Genomic DNA, 14324 nt, shown 5'->3' with positions numbered 1-14324 from the left:
AGCCTTGGTCGGTGGTGTCAAAGTCAAGTCATTGTGAATGTCCCTGTGGAGCAGCAGAAGTCCCTGCGCCACTTCTCTGATTAGTTGGTTGCCATTGGCGGCCCCTGTAGGAGCCTCCCTATTGCCCTCTACCTCGAGCACGCCTGTTTTTCCCTTTGAACTTGTCAGTGTCTGGAAAGGACCAATTCTTCGAAGGCCAATTCCTGCTGAACCTTGGTGGCTGAACCTGGAGGAAATCTTTGACTGTTTGTACTGATTTAGCCTTTTCCTCAATTGATTTCTACACACCCTGTGCATTAGCACCAAATAGCTCGTCTTTCTCCAGAGGTGCATCTAGAAGCTTTACTTTAACATAATCTGGCAATGTCTGTTCTTTCAACCAAGCATGTCTACGTATGACTGCCCCTGTCATAGCTGCCCTACATGAAGCTTACAATGCATCATAACCACACTTAAGAAAATGATTGCTAACCTGCTGAGTGTTATGAACCAAATCCTGCAAGGCCTTTCTATCTAAAGGCTGAGGAGAGGCTAACTTTTTCTGCAAATCATCCATCAAGAAATCCTGATACTGAAACATATGAAAAAAACAGTTAAGTGCCCTCATGGCAAGGGTGGTTGAGGTATAAACTTTTTTACCCCACCTCTCCAGGGACCTAGATTCCCTGTCTGCGGGTAAAGGATTTTGTGGAAGTGGCCACTCCTTTGGGCCCCTGAGAAATAGTTTCTAGATCAACAGAGTGGGCCTTAAAGAGATGTTTATGAGTTTCAGGAACCCTGTAATATCGGTCTGGCTTGACAGGAGCAGGAAGGAGAGAATCAGGAGAAGTACTGGAGTCGGAGTACACATCATCCAATACATCTAACACTGGGGGTATAGCTAAAGGCCTGTGCTGGGGTAACTTAAGTAAAGTCCGAAGCCTTTTCCTGGATTCTGAGAAATCCTGACCCTGCCACTGAAAATGCTCTCTCATGGAGTGGAGCATTTCCCCGAAAGAAATATCCTCAGGAGTTGAGGCAGAGGGAATGGATTCATCAGCATCAGAATCCTCGTAGGCCGGGAAAGATTCTTCCTGGGAATCTGAATGGCCTGACTCACCAGAGTCTTCATCTGAGGAAAGGGTATTTGCCTGCTCAACCCTAGGCATTTTGTCTGAAGGCGGCTGAGAACCTCTGTCTGGATGAGCCTGAGAGCCCCTGATTAAAGAAATTAGATCTGCAGCTAAAGTCATGATCTGTTTATCAGAAGTGGGACCCTGTGAAAAAGATTTAGGAGGGTGAGATTTAGCCTGGCTGGCAGCCTTAGCACGTGTGTAGGCCTTGATGGACATAGACACAGGAGGCCTAGCTGCCCCACGTGCTGGAGTAACTTTGTCCACCGGTATGGTGTCAGGCAAATCTTGGGCTTCGGTTTCAGGAGGAAAATCAACAACCGCACCGGGTAGCGTCCGGGACCGGTGTGGTAAAGTGGTGTCATCGGCCTGGAGCGGTTGAATTACCGCCGAAGAGACTGATGCACTCGCGGTAGGCTTTAGCGTGGTGTCGGTGGAAGTCGCAGGCCGCGAATGTCGGTCCTGGTCCTTCCGTTTTTTTGGAAACGTGCTGTCGGTAGCTCCGACGGCATGTTATAAGAGTAAATTTCCCCAAAAAAGTCTTCAGCAAATTCTGCCCGGCGCCCAAGTGTGCGCTCATTGAAGCAAGCACAGGCAGCACAGGCAGAGACGTCGTGGTCTGGGCCGAGGCAGGGAAGGCAGTAAGAATGGAAGTCCTTATGAGGTATTTGTTTACCACAAGACAAGCAATTATTAACTTTTGCAGTTTTATCTGACATCGGCTGAGGCAAGAAAAGGTTCCCCAACGGGGTACTTAGCTTTTTGATGACTTCGGTATCTGAACACAGGAGCTGGCCAACCGGCACTTGCGAACTGCTTCTGCTTCGGGCACCGCGCGGCAAGAAAGACTGAAAAAGATGGCGTCTGCTGATGCTTTTATACCCCAGCTGCTCTGACGTCAGGGAAGAGCCGACATCAGGCCAACCGAAGGGCTGCCTGAGGCAGGACAACCCATATGTCAGGACTGCAGTTGCATTCTTGTAGGACATCAAACACCTTCAGCAGAGATCTAAAAAACTATACAGTGAAGCAAAAATAACAGTACACAACTCTGAAGTCAGCCAGCAAGGATATAAAATTAGTCAAACTACCAGTACACAACCAGAAAAATATACTCAGCTCTGTATATCTCCAGATAGTTTGAAGAGCACTCTATCAGGACACAGGAAGGCTCCAAGCAATGATATGCAGACTTTTACTAAGAGGGTCTAATTTTATGCAAGTAATCCTTGAGATGGCCCCGAGAGGTTTTCTACAGACAGCTATGTAGTATTTTTTTTTAAATGGCGACTTGGATATCTAGGAGTTTAAATTTGGTGTCCTTTAAAATCTATTGTGGTGGTATCCTTCACAAATACTGATACAAGTTTAAAGACATGACAGGAGCTAAACTGCAGGAATGGGAATGCTTTTCTTAACTCAAACTAGGTTTCTGTAAATATACATATGCAAATGTGTTCCAAGTAGCAGCCAGACATGAGGATTTAAAGATTCCTGTCATTGAGTAGAGCCACCGTGGTGTGTTCCAGACAAAGTCCAGTAAACTATTGCCAAACGGAGCAGCAAATGCTTTAACCAGAATGTGAATTGTGTACAGCCACTACATGTAAACGTGTACACAGATCCACGTCTATATACTTAACACAAATATGCATTTCTCAAATGCAGGTAAGCACAAGTACTGCAAAACTACACTATACATCTGTACCACTGACTCCTCTATTGCAGAAAGTTTACTTGCAAATCTGTTTTCAAACATCCCTGCAGCAGTAGTTCTAGCTGTGTGTAGATTACCCCAACTTACTATACTTGGAAGGTCAAAGGACAAGAGTCCAGTAAACCCTTGGGAATAATCCTAGCAAAGGCCGATTTATATCTATATAAGGAATCAAGTTGATGGTGCTTTTATAAAAAAAAAAAAAAAAAAAAAAAAAAGACAAGTTGCTACATCTAGAATAGTTCTATGGCTTTTTCGGAAGGGTTGGATTCTAGATGAAGCCAAGGCCCTGGTACAGTGGGCCGCCTTCACCTCAACTAGAATAGACAACCATTTGGAAATGGTCTACTTTGACACAGGTTGTCCCTTACCTTCACAAAAAATGAACTGATCTAAAATTGTGAAAGGATTTAGTTCTATCCAAACAGTACCAGAGTTGTATGCAGATATTTAAAGGTATGCAGTATCCTTTCTCCCTCATTTTTGGGTTCAGGAAAGAAAACAGGAATCTGGACAGTTTGGCTTAAAGTAAACTCAGATACCACTTCAGGCACTGAAGATGTAGTTCTCAAAGAAAATCCTGCCCTTGTAGAAAATGAGATAGGATCGACTCACTAGAATAACTTGCAACTCATTATCTTCTTGCAGAGATGAGAGCTATCAGTGAAAACAGTTTTCCATGTTAAGAACCTCATGTCAGCCAGGTTAGGTCTCTCAAATGGAGCAAGTATTCGCTTCTGTAACACAAAATTAGAATCCCAAGGAGGGAGCCACCGGTTTTCTTGCAGGCCTTTTATGCAAAAACCCCTTTCAAAAGCTTTTTGACATGAGAATGCACTGACAGAGGATCCATGGGCAGACATGCTAAAATGGCCGATTAAATGAACATTGATGGAGGAATAAAACAAACCATAGGATAGCAACCAACACAAAAGTTGTAAAACCAGAAAACTAGCCCGGAATGGCTGCTGGTCATATTGTTGAAATAAAGTAGAAAACCTTTTCCATTTGTTAATATACGTTTAAGTAGCAGACTTTCTTGCTTCCATTAGTACCTTCGACATGTCCTCAGTAAACAGGTGCCTAAAGGGAATAATTCCCTATCATCCAGACAGTAAAGTGGGGTTAGGGTGCATCAAACACCCCTGATCCTGTGCGAGTGTCTATTCTATGATGAAGCTCGTGGTAACTGCCAGTGGTCTTTTCCCAACTTGTTGCCTAGGAAAAAGGGAGTCTTGGGGGATTCCTACTGAATCCTTAGTACACTGGATATCACTGGAAAAGGTGGAAATGCACAGAGGGACACTCCTGCCCATGGAAAGGAAAAAAGGCATTGGTCTTCCAGGCCTTCTTGCATGGAGTCCTGTAAAAGAATCTTGCTAGCTGATTGGACAGAGGCAAAACAGGTGTATGTGAGAAACTCAACACAAGAGGAGCAAATAGTGGAAGACCCTCTGATCTAGTTTCCATTCAAGAGGGTCTACCCTTGTCTCGCTAGACTTGTCTGCCACACAATTTCGCTTCAACAAAGTAAAGAATGCCTGTACAGGGAGAGACTGCTGTGAAGATGCAGCCCAAGCTAACATGGCCAGCCTGCAAAACAGGCTATGACCCAGTTCCCCCTCACTTTATGTACCATTCGACTGTGGTATTGCCTGTAATAAACTGAAGAGTCCCAGGTAACACAGAACTCTGACTGCCTTGATCTGAGAAAACATCTCTTATGTTTATGCGCTTGCATTTGTCCTTGATGTCCCACCCACCTTGCACTTTTATCCCTCATGAAACTGATCCACAAATAAAGTCAGAGGCATCCATGATGACTACCTGCACTAAGACAGGGAGGGGGGAGGGGAGACCTGGATTTAAGAACATTTGCAGTCTCCAAGCGACTTCCTTTCAGACAAACCCAAAGACTGAGATTTCAAGAGGCCGTGTATTAGTGCTGGGACCACAGAGACTTAAGAATCCACATGAGATGCAGTGGTATCTGGTCAGTGGTATCATAAGAATCAGATGCCATAAGCCTCAAAATCCTGAAGTATTTCCTCACAGTGACTGAATTCTGAGTGGAAAACCACAGAAATAGACCTGGATCCAGGTTTATTTTCCATGGAAAAGAAAACACTTTAAACTGAGGTGTCTAGCTGACACCCCAGGAACACAATCTTGCGTAATGGAGTCGAAAAGACTTCTGAATGTTCTCTTGGAATCTCAGCTTGTGTGAGCTCAGTCACCCAAGTAAGAGATTCTTGACACTTTGAAAAAAAGGGGGGGGGCTCTGCAAAGATAAAGCAAGTCATCTAAATATGAAAAAAAGTGAATACCCTGTAGCCTGCAAGGAGCTGTAACTGGAGATAGACTTGTTGTGAACACATATGGTGCTGTGGATAGTCCAAAGTGTGAGGCAGAGAACTGATGTGATTCAGACAGAACCTGAAGAAACACCATTCTGGATGAATATGGATTTGATAAGCCTCTTCGAAATTTAGTGCTACAAAGAAACTTGAATGAGGAGAGGTAACAGGTTAAGTGACAGCATTTTGAACTTCGGCATTATCCCAAAGTGGTTCAGGCAAGAAAGACTGATATACAAATCATCTCCAAGCATTTTCTTTCTCTGACACCAAACATATTCAATCTTTCCCATTTGGGAAGAAGGAACTGGTTCTTTAACTCCCTGGGACAGCAAGTGATGGACAGGTATAAATAAAAGCCTGCTCTGGTGGATGGCGGATTACCCTCTGAGAAGGTGGAACTTCCTCCCATTGCCGTCTATAGCCTTAATGAATGACCTTAAGAACCCATATGTCAAAGTATGTGTTACCAAAAAAGAAAGTGGATATTTAGACTTTCTAGATGGGAAAATAGGCGGTCAAGTTTGGGGAGTGGGTGGTGGGGGCGGGAACAAGGTTCCTTAAATAGTCATTCTGATTGGTCACTGATTTAGGGGCGGGGGTCCAGAATTCTTTAAGCTCCTTGTCATTTCTTCTTAAATACATCTACCTGCATTTTGTTCAGTGTGTTTACTTTGCTTTTTTGCCAAAAAATGGATGAAAGGTTAGAGAATCCCTTAGAAAATTTGGAAAAGGAGGGCTGAAATCTCCAAACATCAACTTACCCTTTTCATCACACTTTCCATCACCTCTGCAACAGAAGGTCAAAAAACAAACTCTAGAATTTAGGATCTCATTTTTGTCATCTGGGAGTGTTCTGAGAATTCAGCCAGGCAAACATCAAACTACCTTTAATCATAGCCCCGGAAAAAGCAAAGTCATGCACACACTAAACAATGACAAGTGAACTGTACAATAAAAGAAACTACATTTAAAACAGCTTTTCCTCAAAAAGAAAAGTACAGTTTTGTACCTACCATAAATGTAGATGTTCGAAGATCCACATTGCTGCAGTCCTTACTTATGGGTAGTCCGCTGTCCTCGGTCAGCCCGAATACCAAAGTATTAGGGTGACGTCGGTCATGGGCGCTCAGAACTGACATCAGAGCGTCAGGGTATAAAAGCGCATGACCGACGTCATATCCTCAGTCTTTTCTTGCCCCAGATGTCAGAAGGCCCTAACAAGAAAGGCCACAGCCCAAAAACAGGATACCTCCCAAAAACATGCCCAACAACAACCATCACCCAAACCATATTACCATGCCAAACTACAGAAGGGAAGGAGGGAGGATAAATTGGACTGCAGCAATGTGGATCTTCGAACATCTACATTTATGGTAGGTACAAAACTGTACTATGTTCTTCATCTCACATTGCTGCAGTCCTTACTTATGGGTAGAATCCCAAAGCAGAGGAAAAGGGAGGATGGCAAAATCATAAAGCATTAGGGGCTGCTAAAATGCCCTGTAAAATAGCAGAGGCAAATCCAGCCCTAGACTTAGAATAAAGAGGAAGGTGGTAATGCTTGGAAAAAGTATGTACTGAACTCCAAGTGGCTGCTTCCAAAATATCTTTTGTAGCTACCCCCCTTAAAGGCAGTAGAAGTGGCAGTAGCTCTAGTGGAATGAGGTCTGATTCCAGCCGGAACCTCCTTACCATGATGGGAATAACAGAAAGAAATACAAAACCCAATCCATTTAGAAATAGTTTGTTTTGAAACAGGTTTCCCCTGAGAACCCAAAGCAAAAGAAACAAACAACTGCTAAGACTGCCTGAACCCCTTGGTTCTGCTCAAATAATAACGTAACTGTCTGTGAATATCCAAAGTATGCAAAATCTTCTCCCCTTTATTTTGGGGGTTTGCATAAAAAGTAGGCAAATGAATAGTTTGGTTCAAGGCCACACTAGAAACCACTTTAGGCATAAAGGAAGGATTAGTAATGCTAGGATACCCTATCCTTATGAAAAATCAGGAAAGGTTCCACTGCCATAAGGGCCTGTAATTCAGAAACCCTTCTCGCAGAGATAATGGCCAACAAACAAGCAGTCTTCCATGATAAATACTTTAATTCGGCAGTAGCTGCAGGCTCAAAAGGTTGTAGAGTAAGTTTTTCCAACACAAAATTGAGATCCCAAGCAGGAGTAGGAGCTCTACGTGGGGGTCTTATGTTCTTTGCCCCTCTAAGAAATTGCTTAAACAAAGGATGGGAAAACAAAGGAGGGTCACAGTCATAGTGAGCAGAAATGGCTGCAGCATGAACCTTTATCGAGGAGAAAGACAAACCCTTGTCCAATAACTCAGTAAGATATTGAAGAGAAACACAAATCAGGCTTGGAAACATCAAAGTCCTTCGCTCTGCTCCAAAGAAAAAATTTCCTCCATTTATCTGCGTAAACTTTCCTTGTACTAGGCCTTCTGGCCTCCAAAATAACATTCAAAACTTGTTGTGGAAGCCGAGACCCTCCAGGGTCTAGAACAGAATATGCCAGGCTGTGAGATGCAGAGACTGAATCTTGACATTGAGGAAATGATTGCCCTCCTGAGACAAAAGATGCGGAATCAAAGGCAGAGGCCATGGAGGCTCCCGTACTAAACTCCTCAGTAGTGGGTACCAGTGCTGTCAAGGCCAATCCGGCGCTATCAGAATCATGGATGGCTTGTCTATTCTGGCCTTCAGGAGTACCTTGGGAATGAGAGGCAGAGGTGGAAAGGCATAGACATGAAGATTGCTCCAACTGAATGATAGAGCATCCACCTTCCAAGCTGTGGGATGAAACATTTTTGTGCAAAACTTTGGCAACTGGTAATTTAGTGGAGAAGCGAACAGATCTATGTCTGGAGTCCCCCATAACACTGTCAACTTTTGAAACACATGAGGATCCAGTTTCCATTCGTGAGGATCCACAATTTGTCTGCTCAACACATCTGCTAAGGAGTTCTGTGCTCCTGGTAGAAACCTTGCCTGAAGATTGAGGTGTAAACTGAGAGCAGTCTCCCACAAAATCATCGCTTGCCTGCAAAGAGGGTAAGAATGGGTTCCCCATTGCTTGTTGATGTACCACATGACAGTAGTGTTGTCTGTTTGAATCAACACCTGTCCTGGGTGAAGTAAATCCCTGAAAGCCATCAATGCAAATTGAACTGCTAACATCTCCTTCAAGTTGATATGCAAATGTTGAAGTCTGACAGGCCACGTGTCTTGCACCCATTTTCCATTGAGGTGTGCTCCCCAAGCCTTGTCCGAGGCATCTGTCGTTAAAATCTGACTCGCCTCTGGTCGGGTCACAGAGAGTCCCTTGTTTAGGTGACATTCCTGAGCCCACCACAAAAATTCCATCTGAATGCAAGGTATTATTGGAATGAGTGTGTCTAGATCTTGGCAGTGTTGTGTCCATACATTTTTGAGATACCATTGAAGCTTCCTCATATGCAGTTTGGCATTGGGAAGCACCAGAATACAAGATGCCATGAACCCCAAGGCTTGAATGACTGTCCTTGCAGTCAGCCCGGACTGTAGAGACATATGATGGAAATAAAGAGAAAGGCTTCTTTGTTTGTCCGGGGTCAAAAAGGCCATCTGGGAAGCTGTATTCAGTCTCACACCCAGAAAGCACATGTCCTGAGAGGGTACTAGACTGGACTTTGTTTCGTTCACAGAATACCCTAGGCATCTTAACACTACCATCACATACTGTAGATGAAGAAGTTCGTCTTTGTGCTGTGCAATCATCAGGCAATCGTCCAAATAAGGATAAATCTGTATTCCTCTTAACCTGAAAAAGGCTATCACTGGAGCCAGAACCTTTGTGAACACTCTGGGCGCAGTAGATAAGCCAAAGGGCAATGCAGAGAACTGATAATGTAAATTTCCAGCCCGAAAACGCAGGTACCTCCTGCAACTGGGCCTGATAGGAACATGAAGATAAGCCTCTGAGATCCAGAGTTACCATCCAGTGATCTTTTCCCAACAGAGGTAAAAGCTGTTGCAACGTCAGCATTTTGAACTTTGGAATGTCCAGATAAGTGTTGAGGATAGATAAATCCAAAATTGGTCTCCACGTGTTCCCTTTCTTTGGTACTAGAAACAGGCGAGAATAAAATCCTAGTCCCACTTCTGACAGAGGAACTGGCTGAATAGCTCCTATTTGAAGAAGCAAAGAAATCTGCTTGTGAGCCTCTATCCTTTGCCGAGGAGGAACGTCTGGCATGCCTTTGAAAGGAGGCAATGTATGGAAATAAAACTTGTAGCCTCGGTTTATAATGTCCAATACCCATTTGTCCTGGGTGACTAAAAGCCAGTTTTGCTTGAAGAGTGCTAACTTTCCTCCCAAAGGAGCTGCCAGGCAAGAAGAATCTGGCAGCTGAAAATGCAGGTCATTGGGCCTGTTTACGAAAGGACTGGCCCCTGCCCTCACCTGCAGACTGTGCAGGCGAACTCCAAGTTCTAGGCCTGAATGTACTGTGAGCTCTGCCCCTGCCACGGCTAGATCTACCCCTAGATTGAGAATCAGAAGAAGGGTAGGTCCACCCCTTAGTAGGCCAATTTCTACTAAACTTTGGAGGTTGCACCTGCAAAAAATCTTTAACAGTCTGCATAGACTTAGCCTTGTCTTCCATTTTCTTCAAAACCGACTCCACAGGGGGACCAAACAAAACTTCAGACTGTAAAGGGGCATCCAGAATTCTAGTTTTAACATGCTCGGACAAAGTCTGATCCTTAAGCCAGGCGTGCCTGCGAAGAACTGAACCAGTGGCAGCCACCCTAGAAGAGGCCTGCACAGCATCAAAACCACAATGCAAAGAATGCTTACCCACCTGTTCAGAGACATGTACTAAATCCTGCAATTCTTTACACTCTATGCCCTCTGCCAAGGCATCCACTTTAGATTTTATCTGAGAAAGGAGGAAATTCTGATACTTCAACATGTGAAACTGGCAATTTAAAGCCCTCATTGCTAAAGTAGAAGAGGTATACACCTTCTTACCCCATCTATCCAAAGCTCTAGCTTCCTTATCTAGAGGAACCGGATTCTTTACAACAGAAGCTCTAACACTCTTAGGCCCCTGACTAATAGTTTCTGGGTCCGCCCTAGGACTCTTATACAGACATTTATGAGCCTCAGGCACCCTGTAATATCTGTCCGGTTTAACTGGCGCAGGAGGCAAAGAATCTGGATTAAGAGAAGCCTCCGAGAAAACATCTTGAACAACATCCAAAACAGGAGGTATAGCCAAGGGTCTAAGCTGTGGTAAAAACAAGAATTCCCTAAGCCTCTTCCTTGAATCAGAGAAATCCTGTCCTTCCCACTTAAAATGCTCCCTCATGGAATGCAAAGTTTCTGAAAATGAAAAATCCTCTGGAGGAGAAGCAGAAGGAGTGGAATCCTCTGCATCAGAATCCGAATAAGGAGGAAAATCTAGTATATCTTGAGTAGGAGACTCTGAATCATCTGAGGCCTGATCCAAACTTTCCAACTCTGGCTCCACCCTGGGCCTCTTATCAGGAGGGGGCATAGAACCTCTAATTAAAGTAATCAAATCTTCTGCCATTTTAAGCATGTGCTTTTTAGGCACAGACCCTGAAGTACCTGGAGGGACACCAGAGGAAGGCAAAACAGACCTGCCCTTAGAAGAAGCCTTAGAAATAGAAGCAGAAGGCCTAACCACCTTAGGCATAGAAGGGAGAACAGTAACTTGAGAGGCCCCTTCAGCCTGACCTGACTCCTGGGAGGCCACATCCTGCAAAATCAAAGTTTCCCCCTGAGACTCAACAGAAACTTCAGCCGGATCCCCCTGCTCTACTGTAGCTTCTGCAGGACCGGCGTCCGAAACGGACGAATCAACCTGTCTAGGTTTCAAGGATTTGTCTTTGCGCTTCTTCGTGGAAGCGGGCGTCGGAGGATCCGACGGCATATTATAATTACACCGCTTACCAAAGACTAACCTAGCACAATCTAACCTTCTTTTTATAGTGCGCTTATTAAACCTAGCACAAAACCGACACCCGACTACGTCGTGGTCCGGTCCCAAACAAGGAATGCAAAGAGAGTGATAATCCCTATGCGGTATCTGTTTCCCACAAGAAATACAATTATTCACTTTTTCTGACATCCGGAATTAAAGTACAGTTTTGTACCTACCATAAATGTAGATGTTCGAAGATCCACATTGCTGCAGTCCTTACACTTGGGTAGTCCGCTGTCCACGGTCGGCCCGAATATCAAAGTATAAGGCTGACGTCGGTCAGGGCGCATTTAACTGACGTCAGGGTACAAATGCGCATGACCGACGTCATATCCTCAGTCTTTTCTTGCCCCAGATGACAGAAGACCTTAAAAATAAAGGTCAAAACCAAAAGACAGCAAACAAATAACCAACCACCCTTGCACTAACTATATATACAATATACACAACATGTACAACCCAACCCACACAACCACCTCCAACTACAGAGGGGAAGGAGGGAGGGTAAATTGGACTGCAGCAATGTGGATCTCCGAACATCTACATTTATGGTAGGTACAAAACTGTACTATGTTCTTCATCTCACATTGCTGCAGTCCTTACACTTGGGTAGAATCCCAAAGCAGAGGTAAGGGAGGATGGCTAACTATAAGGAAGCAGGAGCTGCCAAAATGCCCTGCAAAACCGCAGTGGCAAAACCAGCCCTGGACTTAGAGTAAAGTGGCAGGTGATAATGCCTAGAGAAAGTATGCACAGAACTCCAAGTAGCTGCCTCCAAAATATCCTTGGTTGCCACTCCCTCAAAAGCTGTTGAAGTGGCAGTAGCCCTAGTGGAATGAGGCCTAATCCCAGCTGGAACCTCCTTGCCATGATGGGAATAACAGAAAGCAATGCAAAACCCAATCCACTTAGAAATAGTTTGTTTTGACACAGGCTTGCCCTGAGAACTCAAAGCAAAAGAAACAAACAACTGCTGAGACTGCCTGAACCCTTTAGTTCTGTCCAAATAACGCAACTGCCTGTGTACATCCAAAGTGTGCAAAATCTTTTCCCCCTTATTTTGGGGATTTGCATAAAAAGTAGGCAAATGAATAGTCTGGTTTAAAGCCACACTAGAAACCACCATAGGCATAAAGGAAGGATTAGTACGTAATGATACCCTATCCTTATGGAAAATCAAGAAAGGCTCAACTGCCATAAGGGCCTATAATTCAGAAACCCTTCTTGCAGAGGTAATGGCCAACAAAAAAGCAGTCTTCCATGATAAATATTTCAACTCAGCAGTAGCTGCAGGCTCAAAAGGTTGTAGAGTGAGTTTCTCCAACACAAAATTGAGATCACAAGCAGGAGTAGGAGCTCTTCGTGGGGGTCTTATATTCTTTGCCCCTCTAAGAAATTGCTTGAACAAAGGATGAGAAAACAATGGCGGGTCGCAATCATAGTGAGCTGAAATTGCTGCAGCATGAACTTTAATAAAAGAGAAAGACAAACCTTCGTCTAGTAACTCAGTAAGATATTGAAGAGCCACACAAAAATTAGGCTCAGAAACATCAAAATCTTTTGCTGCACTCCAAAATAAAAATCTCTTCCATTTATCAGCGTACACTTTCCTTGTACTAGGCCTTCTAGCTTCCAAAATAACATTCAAAACTTGCTGAGGAAGTGGAGGCCCATTATGGTTCAAAACAGAATATGTCAGGCTGTTAGGTGCAGAGAGTGAAGCTTGACATTGAGCAAATGGCTGTCCTCCTGTGACAACAGGTGTGGAATCGAAGGCAAAGGCCATGGAGGCTTCGTGCTAGACTTCTTAGTAATGGGTACCAGTGCTGTCGAGGCCAATCTGGAGCTATTAAAGTCATCCTTGGCTTGTCCTGTCTGACCTTCAGAAGTACCTTTGGGAGGAGAGGCAGAGGTGGAAAGGCATACACATGAAGATTGCTCCAATTGAAAGAAAGAGCATCCACTCTCCAAGCAGTGGGATGAAACCTTTTTGTGCAAAACTTTGGCAGCTGATGGTTTAGTGGAGAAGCAAACAGATCTATGTCTGGAGTTCCCCATGACACTGTCAATTTCTGAAATACATGAGGATCCAATTTCCACTCGTGGGGATCCATAATTCGTCTGCTCAACACATCTGCTAAGGAGTTCTGTGCTCCTGGCAGAAACCTTGCCTGAAGATTGAGCTGTAAACTGAGAGCAGTCTCCCACAAAATCATTGCTTGCTTGCCTGCATAGAGGATAAGAATGCGTCCCCCCTTGCTTGTTGATGTACCAAATGACAGTTGTGTTGTCTGTTAGAATCAACACCTGTCCTGGAAGAAGGAATTCCTTGAAAGCTATTAATGCAAACTGGACTGCTAACATCTCCTTCATGTTGATATGTAGATGTTGTAGTCTGACAGGCCACTTGTTTTGTATCCACTTTCCATTTAGATGAGCTCCCCAAGCTTTGTCTGAGGCATCTGTCGTTAAAATCTGACTTGCCTCTGGCCGGGTCACAGAGAGTCCCTTGTTTAGGTGACATTCCTGAGGCCACCACAAAAATTCCTTCTGAATGCAAGGTATTATTTGAATGACAGTGTCCAGATCCTGGCAGTGCTGTGTCCATACATTTTGAGATACCATTGTAGCTTCCTCATATGCAGTTTGGCATTGGGAAGCACCAGAATACAAGATGCCATGAACCCTAAGGCTTGAAGGACTGTCCTTGCAGTCAGCCCGGACTGATGAGATAGTTGATGGAAGTAAAGGGATAGACTCTTTTGTTTGTCCGGGGTTAAAAAGGCCATCTGGGCTGCTGTATTCAGTCTCACACCCAGAAAGCACATGTCTTGAGAGGGTACTAGACTGGACTTTATTTAGTTCACAGAATACCCTAGGCATCTTAGCACTGCTATCACATATTCCAAATGATGAAGAAGCTCTTCCCTTCCTTGAGCCAGAATTAGGCAGTCGTCCAAATAAGGATAGATCTGTATTCCTTTTAGTCTGAAGAAAGCTATCACTGGAGCCAGAACTTTCGTGAACACTCTGGGCAGTAGATAAGCCAAAGGGCAATGCAGAGAACTGATAGTGAGAAGTCCCAGCTCGAAAACGCAGATACTTTCTGCAACTGAGTCTGATAGGAACATGAA

At 44.2% G+C, this 14324-nt stretch overlaps 1 protein-coding gene across 1 annotated transcript in view; it reads right to left on the bottom strand.

Annotated features, from left to right (window-relative positions):
- Positions 1-14324, bottom strand: part of AKAP8 (A-kinase anchoring protein 8) — a 1438733-nt gene that overhangs the window by 1146478 nt on the left and 277931 nt on the right. The window lies entirely within an intron of this gene.

The sequence above is a fragment of the Protopterus annectens genome, chromosome 9.part0 (genome assembly GCF_019279795.1).
Source record: "Protopterus annectens isolate FY-2018-M chromosome 9.part0, PAN1.0, whole genome shotgun sequence".
Taxonomy (NCBI): domain Eukaryota; kingdom Metazoa; phylum Chordata; order Ceratodontiformes; family Protopteridae; genus Protopterus; species Protopterus annectens.
This window is presented reverse-complemented; position numbering and strand designations above follow the sequence as displayed.